The following is a 13,131-nucleotide window of genomic DNA, read 5'->3' as shown; positions in this document are numbered from 1 at the left end:
GCTTTGTAGCAGTGTTCGGTATCTGCCAAATTACAAAAAATGTTCAAACATTGCATTTTTTGGTGTGCCAGAAACTCAAATCAACTTTTGGCTCCAGGCATTTGAATATTTAAATTCGATTAGAAGGTAACAATGCCTTTCGGTTACGTTTTAGTTTTGCTTACATATTACAAGAACCTTTGCCCTCTTTCTCTCTCCATCTCTGTGGCCCACTCTCTAAAATCTTTTGATATTCGTGTTGTTTGGAATACTAGTTCAAATAAATTTTACACGTATGCATTTACATATACTTTCTTACCCTTTGTACACCTTTTGGGCATTGCTAAGAATTTGTAATCTACTTGTGAGCTTTGAGTTGAATGCAAAAATTCGACTTTTGACTCAAGTTGAATATGCACACAAACACACACACACACACAGTTGCCTTTAAAGTGATTTGGATATTTCAACAATATGTACATACTTTTACCATATTTAATTCACAAAATTTTCGGATATCCGCACAAAGAGTAAGCTCCGCCTTACTATCGTTGACTGGTTTTTGGTTTTGGGGCTAAGAAAAACCCTTTTGAAATTTCGGTTGAGTGGCTCTCATAAATTTGTAAGTCTCTACTAACCCCCTAGTATATCTACTTCCATTTCTTTTACTGCTTCTCCTATATTTACACTGGCTCTATAATTTGGTTTAGAATTAATGTGCCATATGGCGTTTTTTTCCTTTCTTTCTCCTTTTGGCTTATGGTGGCTGCTTTTCACCTAACTAGCAATTTCTTGTCATAATTCATTGACGAAATTATTAAGGAAATGCCATCAGCCACTTTCAGCTTAATTGGCACACTCCGGCCTAAAGTTCTTAAGCATTTGGTCAATTGCCTTTTTCCTATTTGTTCTCTTTCATGTTTTTGTTTTGCTTACATAAACTACTCATGGCCCCAAGGATTGTAAAGACATTGGGTTCTGTGTCTGTGTGTGCCATAAGTGGTCTTTATCTTCCTTAGAAACAAAAAAAAGCAACTAGAGAAAAAACACAGAATGCTGTATATGTATGTTAGTATAATCTGACAAACAGTTGCCAAACTTTATCATAGAAGCCATTTCCCTGCGGCAGTTTTGCAAAAATTTTCTAGTGTATAGTTGCTACTGCTACTTCTCCCTTCTGGTACCCAATCTCTTTTTCTCTTCAGCTCGCTGTCTCTGTTTGTATCTCTATCGCTTCTAAATGTTTTAACTGTTTCTGACTGGCACAATGGAGATACACAATGACTGGATGAATGAATCGGGGGGGATGATAATGGGGATACAGCCATAGAGATAAAGAAGTCTTGAGTCAAGTTTCGTGCTTTTGATGAGCATTGGCGTCTTTTTCAATTCCACTTGTAGATGAAATTAGCTGCAGTTTTTGGTTCCGTAAAGAGTTTCAATTTCTTTTCCTTTTGCACAAAGCTTTGAGATGCATATTTTGAGCTATTAGTGAGCCTGAGACAATGCCGTGCTGCTGGCAAAACAATGTGAATATATTTTTCACTAGTTTTTCATAAATTATTCACAACAAATGGGACACAGAGTGAAATAGGGAGTAAGAGAAAGAGAGAGTGGGAGAGAGTTATGAAGAGGGACAAAGAATGAAGGAACAAATGAAAAAAGTTGAGCATGTTTTATTGCAAGTAGCTAAAAAGATGGCACACAAAACAATGTGAAACACACAGATATATAGCGGAAGACGTTCGTTGTCGTCTCCATCGTCTCCTCCTACATAAACAATCCAACATTTTCCGCCGACTTCTGCATAAATTGAGCACAACCTAGATGAAGAACAGCATGAAATATAGTGCAATGAACTTGGACAACTAACTGAACAAATTTTTTGTTGTTTTGGTAGCTCTCAATTCCCAGTTGCTGGGTGAGGAATTTTGTTTAATTGAATGGTACAGCCAAATTCAGTTTTCACGACAATGAAATATTACAAAATGCTTAAGAGAATATAATTATTAATTATTAGTTTTTGACAGCGTTTCGGAAATATAGAAATGCAATTTGAATCATAAAATATTAACATAAATTATTACATATAGGGAAGTGATGTTTAGTTTCACAGACTCAACACCATCACCCCAATTTTCCATGGTCTGTCTTCTGTAAAAGTATAATTATTTTGTAAAAGCAACCACTTTTTTACAATGCTAAAATCTGAATGAAAATGCGGTTCAGCATCGGCCGAATGAGTTTACCGAAATTACCCCACAAATGCACATGGTTTGTGGTTTTTGTTATACTCTTAAACTCTGAAAGACTGCCGTCATCATCCGCATTCCACTCACTCTCTCTCGCTCTACATACCTCTTTCGTGTTTAACTTACGTTTATAATGACCATCATAATAGTTGGTAGTAGGTACGTTTTATGTTGCATATCTCTTGGGTCCGCAACAATGTTAAACTTTTCTTTACCTGTAGACTAGTCCTTTTTTCACTTTTGCTAGGTGTTAGTGCAGCCTTTAACTAAGTTAAGTGATTTTCAGCTCAATTAACAATTCAAAAGAAAAATCAAAATGTGCGCCAATGGGGTATGAGTACTCTCACTTGAAGTCTTCGCCGCAGCAGGAAAGTGTTACCATATAAACAGACTCTACAGAGGTCGACAAGCGGGTGCTCTTGAACAGAAAACTCCAATGTCAGGCCTTTGAGAATGACAGAATGACAGGCTGATAGAACTGCCTGGCCATAAAACACTAAAGGCCACTTGCGGGTCGTAGAATGTTGTTGTTGTTGTAGGTGCTATTGCTATTTCAGCTCCTCTACAATCTTGAGCGTGAATTGCTACTAAATTGCAACATCAGAGTTAACTGCTCTAAACTTACGTGACATAATTATGCGTTTGACTAAGATGAAAACTCCAACAACAACAACAAGAACTGCAACCGAGTAGACAAGCAGTTGTTGGGCTGGCATATGGCCGCCTGGGAGTGTCTGAGCTGAGTGCTGTTTGTTGTGTAGTCCTCGTAAAAGTCCATGCGTATACGTGTTTACATATACATATGTGTGTGTGTGTGTGTGAATGTGCGAGTGTGTGCGAGTATGTGAGGTTGTTTACACATTTACTCTGAAATGCATGCGCCATGCAAAACGTGCGGACAGACAGCCAGCCTGGCCAGACAAATAGACAAACAGTCAGTTAGGGCAAGAGCAGTGGCCCGCCCTGTCTTCCATTCTGCCCGTTTACCCAGTTCGTGCCTGGTAACATTTACATAAGTGTGTTCACACACACACATAGAACGAGGCATCTGTTTGCCAGCGGAAGGCGCTTAATGAGCACACATCGCTCTCCCTCTATTCCTTCTGCCTTTTTATGTTTGTGGGCTTGGTAGTCATAAAACAGATTTTTATTGTGCCAAAATTAACTTGCAGCACGAACAGACAAAATTTCAATGAACTGGTCAAACAAGCATTCAAACATTTTGGCTTAGAAAGAAAATCAGTTCAAGGCCAACATCTCAGTCCATCAAATACCCACACACACACACACATGTTTTGTGCCAGGCTTTCAGTTTTTGCCTTAGACTCGATACCACTTTGATTAACGATATTGTGCACTAATGTCAAAAGTCATTCAATCAACCCAAACCAACCCAGCTACAGCATGGACATCCATTGAGTCCTCCAACCTCATCGTTCCAATCGATTTCTAGTCTGTCTCCATGTTTCATTCATGGTTTCGTTGGCAGCGGCATTGTATTTTGCGTTGACAGTATCGATTGATCATTGGCACGTGATTGAATTCAATTTGATGAAATACTTTAGCCAATATGTCGTCAATATCGCTGGCGCAAATTTTTAACGATGTGAATTTTTCTCTTGATTTTTTTTTATTTATGCTACTGTCAATTTGTGGAAAGAACAAAGAGAACAATGTAAATAGATGATGTTCGCTTTCAATGGCTTTCGGTTTAAGCCACGATGACATTTTAATAAGAAAATATTTAAGGCAAGTGGAACAGAAAGGGAGTTGGATATTATGTAAATTTATTCATAAATATATTCATTAATACTTCCTTTAATAATCTCTTAATAGTAGCTTTCCATGAACTCTGAAATTGTTTTCGTTTTGCATAACTTGATATTAATATTTTAATTAATATAAACTAAAACATATTCGTAGAAGAATGTTTTAAATATGTAGAAAATACATTATCTTTGTCTATTCGATTTCACAGAAGTGAGTCCAAAAATTTCTTGTTGGTTATGACAATTAACAACGATTTTCCATTAACAGAATCATTCTCATTCAAAGGTAAAATCTACAGTTTCCCTCTTTGATTGTAGAATTTTTAATGCTGATTCAACAAATTATACGAAAATGCTATGCAAATGCAAAATGGTAAGCCGAAAAGTTAAGTGCGTCAAACTCTTTTGGGCGAATCAATTAAAATGCCAATTGTTGTCAATGTTGGCTAAAAGTTGACAGAAGCGGGCATAAAATCCGCTTAAATGTTAAATGTTGTTTGTTTGCCAACAACAGGACGAACAACAACAGCAAACTGGCAAAACGAATGGATATTATCTTTTTATCTGTTTGGCATGCCATTATTATTGCTGCTGCTTCTTCATTTGCTACTGTTCTCGTTGTTGTTGTTGTTGTTGCTGCTTTTTCCTGTTGTTGCACAAATGGCGCAAAGCTTTTAGAGCCGCTGGCAAACAAAAAGTAACTGTGCACAAATTTCTTTACTCTCTCTCTCTCTCGTACGAACTTTATGCGGAGCCAGCATGGCGTATACGTAATGTGCTTAAGACTCGAAATTTAATTTGATTTTCCAATTACAAGCGAGTAGCTCACATACTCATACTGATGCACACACACACACACACACGAATACATACATAAACATACTCATGCAAACACATGCACAGAGCCAAAAAATATGCAATTCTTTAATTGAAAATTGATTTCACTCTCGCAGCAGCAGCATCAAGTGTAAATTGCTTCATTTGTATGCAATTTGCGGTTTTACTTGTGTGCAACAATTTTTGTTACCTTGCAACTATTTGCCAACAATTCAAGCATCGATTTTAATGTATTACTTAAATGCACACAAATGGTTTACAAATTAACAACAAGCACAAATTGAAAGGTGACCTCTCCTTGCAGACGATATATGTAAGAAGATAGATTGAAATCATGGAAGTTGGTAATTAATATCATTTCACCTGTCTATTAATACCTTAGCCAAGAGATTATAATTCTTAATAAACACAGCAAGTTCTCTAAAAACTTGAAGTGAGTTTCAAATTATAAAATTAAATTTTACTTCTGTTTAACTGACTTGTATTAGGGTATGCTTTAGTTGCATGAAATGAGCTTCAATCACCATATGGAAATTTGATGTTTTGTTAGCTGCATCCATCAGTTGACAACAATAATATCCATCATGGCATACATTAATGGACATCCATTGAAAGCGTCATTTCTCCATTACTTCGAATTATTGAGATTATTAGTGGAGCTCTCCACATTGATGAGTATATAAAGTCAAAGTGTTTATACATATTGTGGTACATATGTAATCTATGTTGACGTAGCGATAAACTTATAGCGGACTGACATGGCTAACAGCCACAAAAGATGTTAATTAAGAAGTCAAAGTTAATCGATTTGTGGCCATCAGTGGGCAAACATGATGACTGTGGCTGTCTTTAATGCTGTTCGATTGAACTCAAATGTGGTTATGAGGGCCCCCCAATCCACCACCCACCACTTGTGGCTTTCGTTTGTTTTTTGACGTGTACAGAGTTTATATAAATGCATTAAATACCAAAATTCCATTACTTACTTTGGGCATTGCAACATTCATTAATATTATTCAGTTTGAGGTTTTTAAATAGCATAAACACCTCTGTATGTAATTTGTTTCACTTTAAATCTAGTTCAAGACATAAAGTAAACTGTAAAAAGTACTTAGTTCAAAACTTGAGGTTAAGAATAATTTTGCCCTGAAAACTCATCCCAAAGATACAACTTTGATGCAACTTAAACAGCAATTTAAAGTCAACAGCACACACACACATACACACAGAGAAAGACACCAACTTAGGCATAGGTATATATGTAATATAACTCTCTTGGCTCCAGCAATTGTTGAGCAAAACACAAGAAAAATAAGCAAAAACTTGAAACATTTTTAGTTTTCTTTATTCTGCTCGTACTAGTTATGGCTACCGGAAATTCACTAATTCAAAGATGGCTTCCATGGCTTTGGCATGGCATGGTCTGGATCTATTTTGCGCCAAAGTATAGTGTAGATTTTCTATTTTCCATTTGCCATCCGTGTGCCATTTTCACTACGTTAATGTTTTATGCCTGATTGACTTTTGCTTTTGATTTCTCTGTAAGCTTTTGTTTTGTGCCATTTTTTTTTATTGGAAACGGACATTTTTATAAGGGTGAAAGTTTGTTTTTTTTTACGTTCATGTTTTGTTATTAAACTTTTGCCCGCTAGCCAAGCATTCCATCGCGCTTTGTTCAGCTGACCGTTGCTAAGTAATGAGATTGATTTTAATGTCGGCTTCATCTATTATTTTGATTTTCTTCATTATTCGCCATTCCTTTTTAGTTGTTGTTTTTTTTTTTTTTATTCTGCTTTGCTGCCCACTTGTGCCACATTTCATTGAATTGAAATTCGTAGTTGTTGGGGGTGTATGTAATTAAATTTGCATTGTTTGAATCAGTAATAAAAAGCTAAGTGATTTTTCAATTATCGTAGCATACTTTGTCGGGCTTTGGTCCAAAAAGTATTTCGGCTTTACAATTTATTAAAGTGCCTGTCCAGCTGTGCAAAGTGGTTAAGTATTAATATATAGGAAACAGTGCACTATTTAAGGATTGCTTAGAACACGTTACAATACTGGACATGAATTCCAAAATAGTGAAACAAAATTAAGTTTCTAATTGCCGATTCGAGTACAGTGTACAAGGATTGCATGATGGCCTATCATGTACTCAATTAGTCATTGCATTAGCCAGGTAACGTTTTGTTTAGCACGAATTTTCTCTCCCCACTTCCATCCTTGCTATGTTGCCAGTAAACTATGTTTGCTGTTCAGTAAATAAAGCAATTTGCAATTGAGTCACGTAAATTGTAATCTGGCAAATAAATTGATTTGTTGTTAAATTTGCTCCAAAAAAAAGAACAAAATGCAAAGAGCCAACCATGTCAACTATTCCAAGCTCCTGGTGAGATAATTTTACTGCAGAAATGAAAATCGGCCGCAATGAAAACATTCCAATATCGCGAGCAATGGTAAAAACAATAAAAGAGCGATGAAAAACGAACAAGAACTTCGAAGTCTTTTGCCTAGAGCAACTTAGTCCCGGGTGTTGCTTGTCAGCTTTGTGTTTATTTAAACAGGTCAGGAGGGTTAAAAGCCTTCGGGTCTACAAAACAAAATAAAAATTAAATCCTCTGTAAAAGGAGCTAAGTCGTTTTGGTTATACCCTAGAAAGTGTGGGTATTGTTTTCTTTTCAGTACTTTTCTCTAGCAGTGTCTAAAAAGACCAATCTTTAAGCTATGGTTAGGGTATGTGACAAAAGTGGACCAGACAGGAAAAATAGAAAAAAGCGTGTCTCTACATCTGTTTCATCGAGTGAAATCAAAACCGTATATTGTGTTTGTCAGGACACATCTATATGGCGACTGTTTTCGTTACTTTTTCACTTTGGCACCGTCGATTTGTATCGATGTCATACAAGCACACACACACATCTTGTGGCAATTTACTTGTCCACACCTACGAGGCATCACTAGAATCTGACACAAACCGAAAACCGATTGTCGGAAATACAAACCGAAATATTTTCTTCATATTGTCACAATTAAATATGTTATTATTTTAGACTATAAATCCAAGTGCATGGTAGTTAATGTGATTTATGATTACTAATTTGTTGCATTGCTATTTACAAAGCAACTGAATACTTACATATGTATGTATATATGCCATTGATGCTGCTTTTAGTTGGTGTCGTCGTCGTCGTCGACGTTAGAAAATTTGCCAAAATGAAATTTATTACCTGGAATTTGATTTAAATATTAAATACGTCTGAGATGCAGGTATTTCCGAATACAGGAGCAATATATAGACTTTGGCCCCATGCCGTCAAGAGTGTTAGTGGTTTGAACTGCTGTCAGTTTGTTCCATGGTCCATCTCGACCGCAGACCAAATGAAGCACAACTGAAAATAGCTTCTCTTGCCCAGCCGCACAAGGAGCTGGCTGAACGAAGAATTTTTCACACAACATCCTCGCCCGTCTGCATGTCTGTCCATCTGCCTGTCTGTCTGTCTGTGGCTTCGCCTGTGATTTACAAGCGTAAAAAAGCAGATTCATAAACTATGCAACACTTTCTTTTAACTTTAGATTGGTTTGTTTTAAAGTATAGTTGCTTTTTCGGGTTTTCTCTTTATTTATTGGATTGCTCATTAGTTTCGTATTGCATAAGTATTAAATGTTAATAATTTGCACTATTGTTGCACAGAGAATTACATTCCCGATTCTCCATTAAACATTAAATTATTACAAAATATTTGAAATGTTTTATACAAACAACAACAATGTACGGACAACCAACGCCAGGGCAGGGGTAATGTAAGAGAAAAATGTGCGATTTTATTAAATTTTCATTAAAATTTATAGTTGAGCCCTGCTAAGGGGAAAATGTAGATGCTCATAAATCAGCAAATTAATATGTGTACATATATACACAGCTTTGGAAATGGAGGAGGGTGGTCCATCATGTGGATAAACATAATTCATGGTTGCGTGCGTGTTTTCTTGTATAGAATTTTAGTGACAGATTCGGAAAACATTGTTTACGTTGTGTTGGCCAAATGGGCCAACAATTTCATTGGTCAAATTCAGTTTGTGGCATTTTGCTTAAAGCTTTCAACACGAGAACTTTAAAAAGTTTGTGCCAGCATCCATTAGTCGTCTGTCCGTCTGTCTGACGGCAATGTTGCCAATGTAACGTGCAAATAACAAATAAATGGCCAACTAAAACCAACATCAATCAGGTCATGTTTATGCGGGTGTTTGGCCTGCCATGGACTTGGTTACCACTCTACTCCATCTCAGTCTCTGTCTACAGACGTTGGTCTACGGCCTCGCCGTGGTTAGTATGAATGCTGCACAAGCTGGCGGCCATATAATGCAATAAGTTAAAGTTATTGATGTTGCACACAAACACAATGACAACAAGAGCTGTAACAACATTAACACACTGCCGATGTCGCTGTGTTTGGTCAAGTGACCAGAAAGCGAATGCAATTCAAGTGGTTTGTGTACCCTAGTTGTTAAGAGGATAAGCTTGACCCTTGCTTGGATAAACTAGATTGTTGATTTTAAAGTGTGCATCTGTGTGTACCGATGTACATATGTATGTGTGTGTATGCTGCTAGTTAAAATTTAAACTTTGGTAATCTAAACTGAAATCGAGTGTGAATTTCTTGTTATTTATTTTTTGACTCTTTTAATTATTTCATATTCTGAACTATAAATCTTATCCTTCTGAACCCTATGTTTAAACATATTATTATTATTTAATTTATTTTCTAGCGAAATTTTTTTCAAACGTTTTCAAAGGTACTTTAAACTACAAAGATTGGTCGAAACAAGACAAAGTCCTTACAAATTGGTTAAGCAACATTTTAGGCGGGAAATTACGGATTTTCTCTTAAATTCCGCTTTATTTTCTTTATCCGAAATGCCTTTTAAACAAAGGAAATTTTATACATAAATTGGTTTAAAAAATAATACAAAAAATGTTATCGCCATCTATTGTGAAAAAGTGCCACAAAAATTTTGAACTCCTTTTTTGAGATGTACTAAATGAAAATTGCCAAGCGAATTCTCTACCAATTTCCCGGTTGAAAAACTAAAGAGATGGCGCCACTATGCAGTGAAATACAGCACATGTAAGGAAGATGACTAGTGCGCATGTCCGAATTCGAAAGGACATTAATTCTTATTTTAATTAAAAATGAAGGATTTTGACTTTGCACTTTTATATTTTGTCTATAGCTTCTCTTTTTGATGAAAACCATTAGGCTATGATTAATGGCTAGTGTGTTGCTAAAGTTTTTTTGAGAAAGTAAATATACAATTTGTCTTCGCAAGATTGAGAACCATCTAGCGAAGTATTACGAAGTTGCTGAATGTGTAGAACAGAAAGAGACAGAAAATTTGAGAGAGAGAAATAGAAAATAAATAAAAGAATCAACTATATTGTAAAAAGCGCGTAAGTTAAAAAAGGGAAATTCATACAAAACGTTGACTGGTAGGAAGCTAAGTTTTAGAAATAAATGTTTACTAAAGCAGAAAGATATCTTGAAAAAATATTTACGCTATCATTTAAAAACTAAACAATTGAGCTAGCATCTGTCATGGCATCAACAATATTTATGGATGTGATCCCGATAGATAGATCAGTGTAAATGCTAGTGATAACTAATTTCTTCTGTGCGTGAAACACTTTTGATTAATATTAATATACCCATTTTAGTTAGTGTATAATAATATCACGAAACGTGTAGTATATTGCATACGAGTTACCACTTTTAATTGTACATATTATTTCTTTGGTGTCGAAACACCAATTAAAACTGAAAAAATCATTTAATTATAAGTATACTTATCGATCGGTTCGCCAAAATAATGTTCATCGGGTTTTGTTTAAACCAGTAATAAGCCTGATAATCTATGACTACAATTAGATGTTATGTCCATAAGGGTATAAAAGCCATTTGCATCTATCTATAGAAAATGTTTCACGCGAAAATATACCTCTGAAGCCATGGCCCGCTTACCGGTCATCCTTTTAGTTCTGTTTCTCGTTCAAAATATACAAGGAACAACATACGAATTCCTTTTTGATGATCAGGACATATTTAGTAATTGTACCAACCAGCCATCAAATGTTATCGGTCTTTGGCAATTATTCGATAATTCGGAGATCAGGACAGTAATGGATAATGATATAATAAATGTATCGGGTAATCTCACCTTACTAAATAACTGGACAATTGAACCAACCGATCGTATTATGGTAAGAAACACTGAAACTACATTTTACCCATTATTTAATTAATAAAATTTATAAAATATATATAATTTCTTTAGTTTAGGGTCAACACATACCATTGGGAAGTTGGCAACTGGCAGCCTACTGTTTTTAACTTAGTCTCTAAGGATTTTTGCAAGGTTATGTATGATAAAAATCAATACTGGTACAATCTCTGGACTGGGCACATAACTAATGTGAATGAAGTGAAAGACAATTGCATCAATGTTCCTGGGGTAAGTATGTATATCCAGAGGGTCAACATATTAAATATTATTTATTTCAGACCAAGTATTTATTAGAGCCCTACGATATTCAATTCGTTGCTAATGCTAGTGGACCCTCCATTGGTGGTCGCTATAAGTTTGAAATAATTTTCGAAGCCTACGATAATTTGAACGGGAAACGCCCCACTAGCATTTGTGTTATGTTCACAGGCGAGGGAATCAAAAATTAAATACTTTCCATATGTTATTGTCTTTATTTTGTGTCTGAACTGATACAACAAAAGTCCATGTTTATCCATGTGTTTCAAAGTATAATAATAAAGGCTATTAACTCTCAGTACGAAAGGCTTTTGCGCCGGGAGTATCGCATAGTGGCTCATTCATCACAAAAAACGCTTAAATGCAATTTCGATGCTCACCGTTAATGACCCTAAGTCCTTTTTGATTGCTTACAGAAATGATTCCACTTGGAAATTCAATAAATTCAGAATGGTCTCTTTTTTTTTGTTTTGGCTTTGATTGATTTCAATAGTATTTTTGTATATTTATCAGTTTATATGAGTTTTCTCTTATATTTTCATTCCCAGTTTAAATGTCTATTTGGTACATGATATGTTTTGCACTTCCGAATAAGTTATCGCCTTAGTTCATAATATGGTCTGAAAAGTTACCGCTCATGCTATACTTGTTTGTTTCCCATGCATCTCTCTCTGTCCCTCTTTCTTTTTTCCCTGCAATGATTTGTCCAATTTACTTATTGGCTTACTAACTCTGATTTTGGCTGATCTACTAGCACGCACTTTCCGTGTCGTTTTGCAATTTGGAAAATATTATTTGGCCGGTTTTTGGTTGTTGTTTGTTTTGGCCTTAAAACTTCCGTTAAATTTTGGTCCGTCGAGTTGTCTCATAGCCATGTGTTATGTAACAGATTGCAGATTGCAGTTTTACTTCTTTGGCCGCCAGACACCGTCAACTAGTAGGTTTTTTTTGCAGTAATGTTACTTAAAATTGCAAAATTTGTGGCACAAATTTAAAAGAAAAAAAAAATCAAATGCGGTAGCTAAATAAATAATTAACAAATACATAAAACCAATTCAAAGCAAACGAAATTGACTCAAAAACCAAAATACAAAAACAAATACACGAAAAAGCAAAAACAAATGTGCTTTAAACTTTCTTTTTATATGCCACTTTACACTGCCATTTCTATGGACAAACATTTGTTGACGTCTCTCACGTTTCTGTCTTTGACTACTCCCTCTCCGTCTCTCACTCTCTCTCTCTCTCTCTCTCTCTCCTTCTCTATCTTTCTCTGTGTTTTTGTGGCTTTGCGCCTCGTTGTTACCCGCTTCATTGATTTTCATTTACACTACAAATAGCCGCCTTGCCTTTAACTCTATCTCGTAATTGTTGCAATTTAACGACGCCAACGATGAGGTAACCAGCAGCAACCACAAATGTAAAGTGCCTGTTGGTCTAAAGAGCACGGAGAAAGAGCAGCACTGAGATATTTTAGTTTTGTAGCCAAGAGAGTTTGGATCGAGTGCTTTTCATTTTCATTTGCATTTGCATTTTGTTGGCCAGCAAAGTCTTAATGCTTTGTTTACCACATTTGCATACAAATTCCAATTAATAAAATGAATGTAAAATGCATTTGATTATTTGGCCTATTGTAAATTTAATAAATATTTGGACAAAGTATTTTTTTTTGGTCTTTTGACAGTTTAAATGCTTTCACTATTGTTGGCTAATTTGTGTTGGCCATCTAGTTAGCATAATGAAGTGCATTACAAATGCAA

The 13,131-nt window shown here is 35.6% G+C and overlaps 1 long non-coding RNA gene across 1 annotated transcript in view; it reads right to left on the bottom strand.

The window, feature by feature from the left end:
* Positions 1 to 7,995: 7,995 nt before the first annotated feature.
* The window catches only part of LOC137584289 (uncharacterized), a 69,280-nt gene continuing 64,144 nt past the window's right edge, over positions 7,996 to 13,131 (bottom strand). The window contains exon 3 of the long non-coding RNA XR_011033475.1: positions 7,996 to 8,061. This is a non-coding gene — a long non-coding RNA (uncharacterized lncRNA). The remainder of the gene's footprint in view (positions 8,062 to 13,131) is intronic.

This window comes from Drosophila tropicalis, unplaced genomic scaffold (assembly GCF_018151085.1).
Source record: "Drosophila tropicalis isolate 14030-0801.00 unplaced genomic scaffold, ASM1815108v1 contig_878, whole genome shotgun sequence".
Taxonomy (NCBI): domain Eukaryota; kingdom Metazoa; phylum Arthropoda; class Insecta; order Diptera; family Drosophilidae; genus Drosophila; species Drosophila tropicalis.
This window is presented reverse-complemented; position numbering and strand designations above follow the sequence as displayed.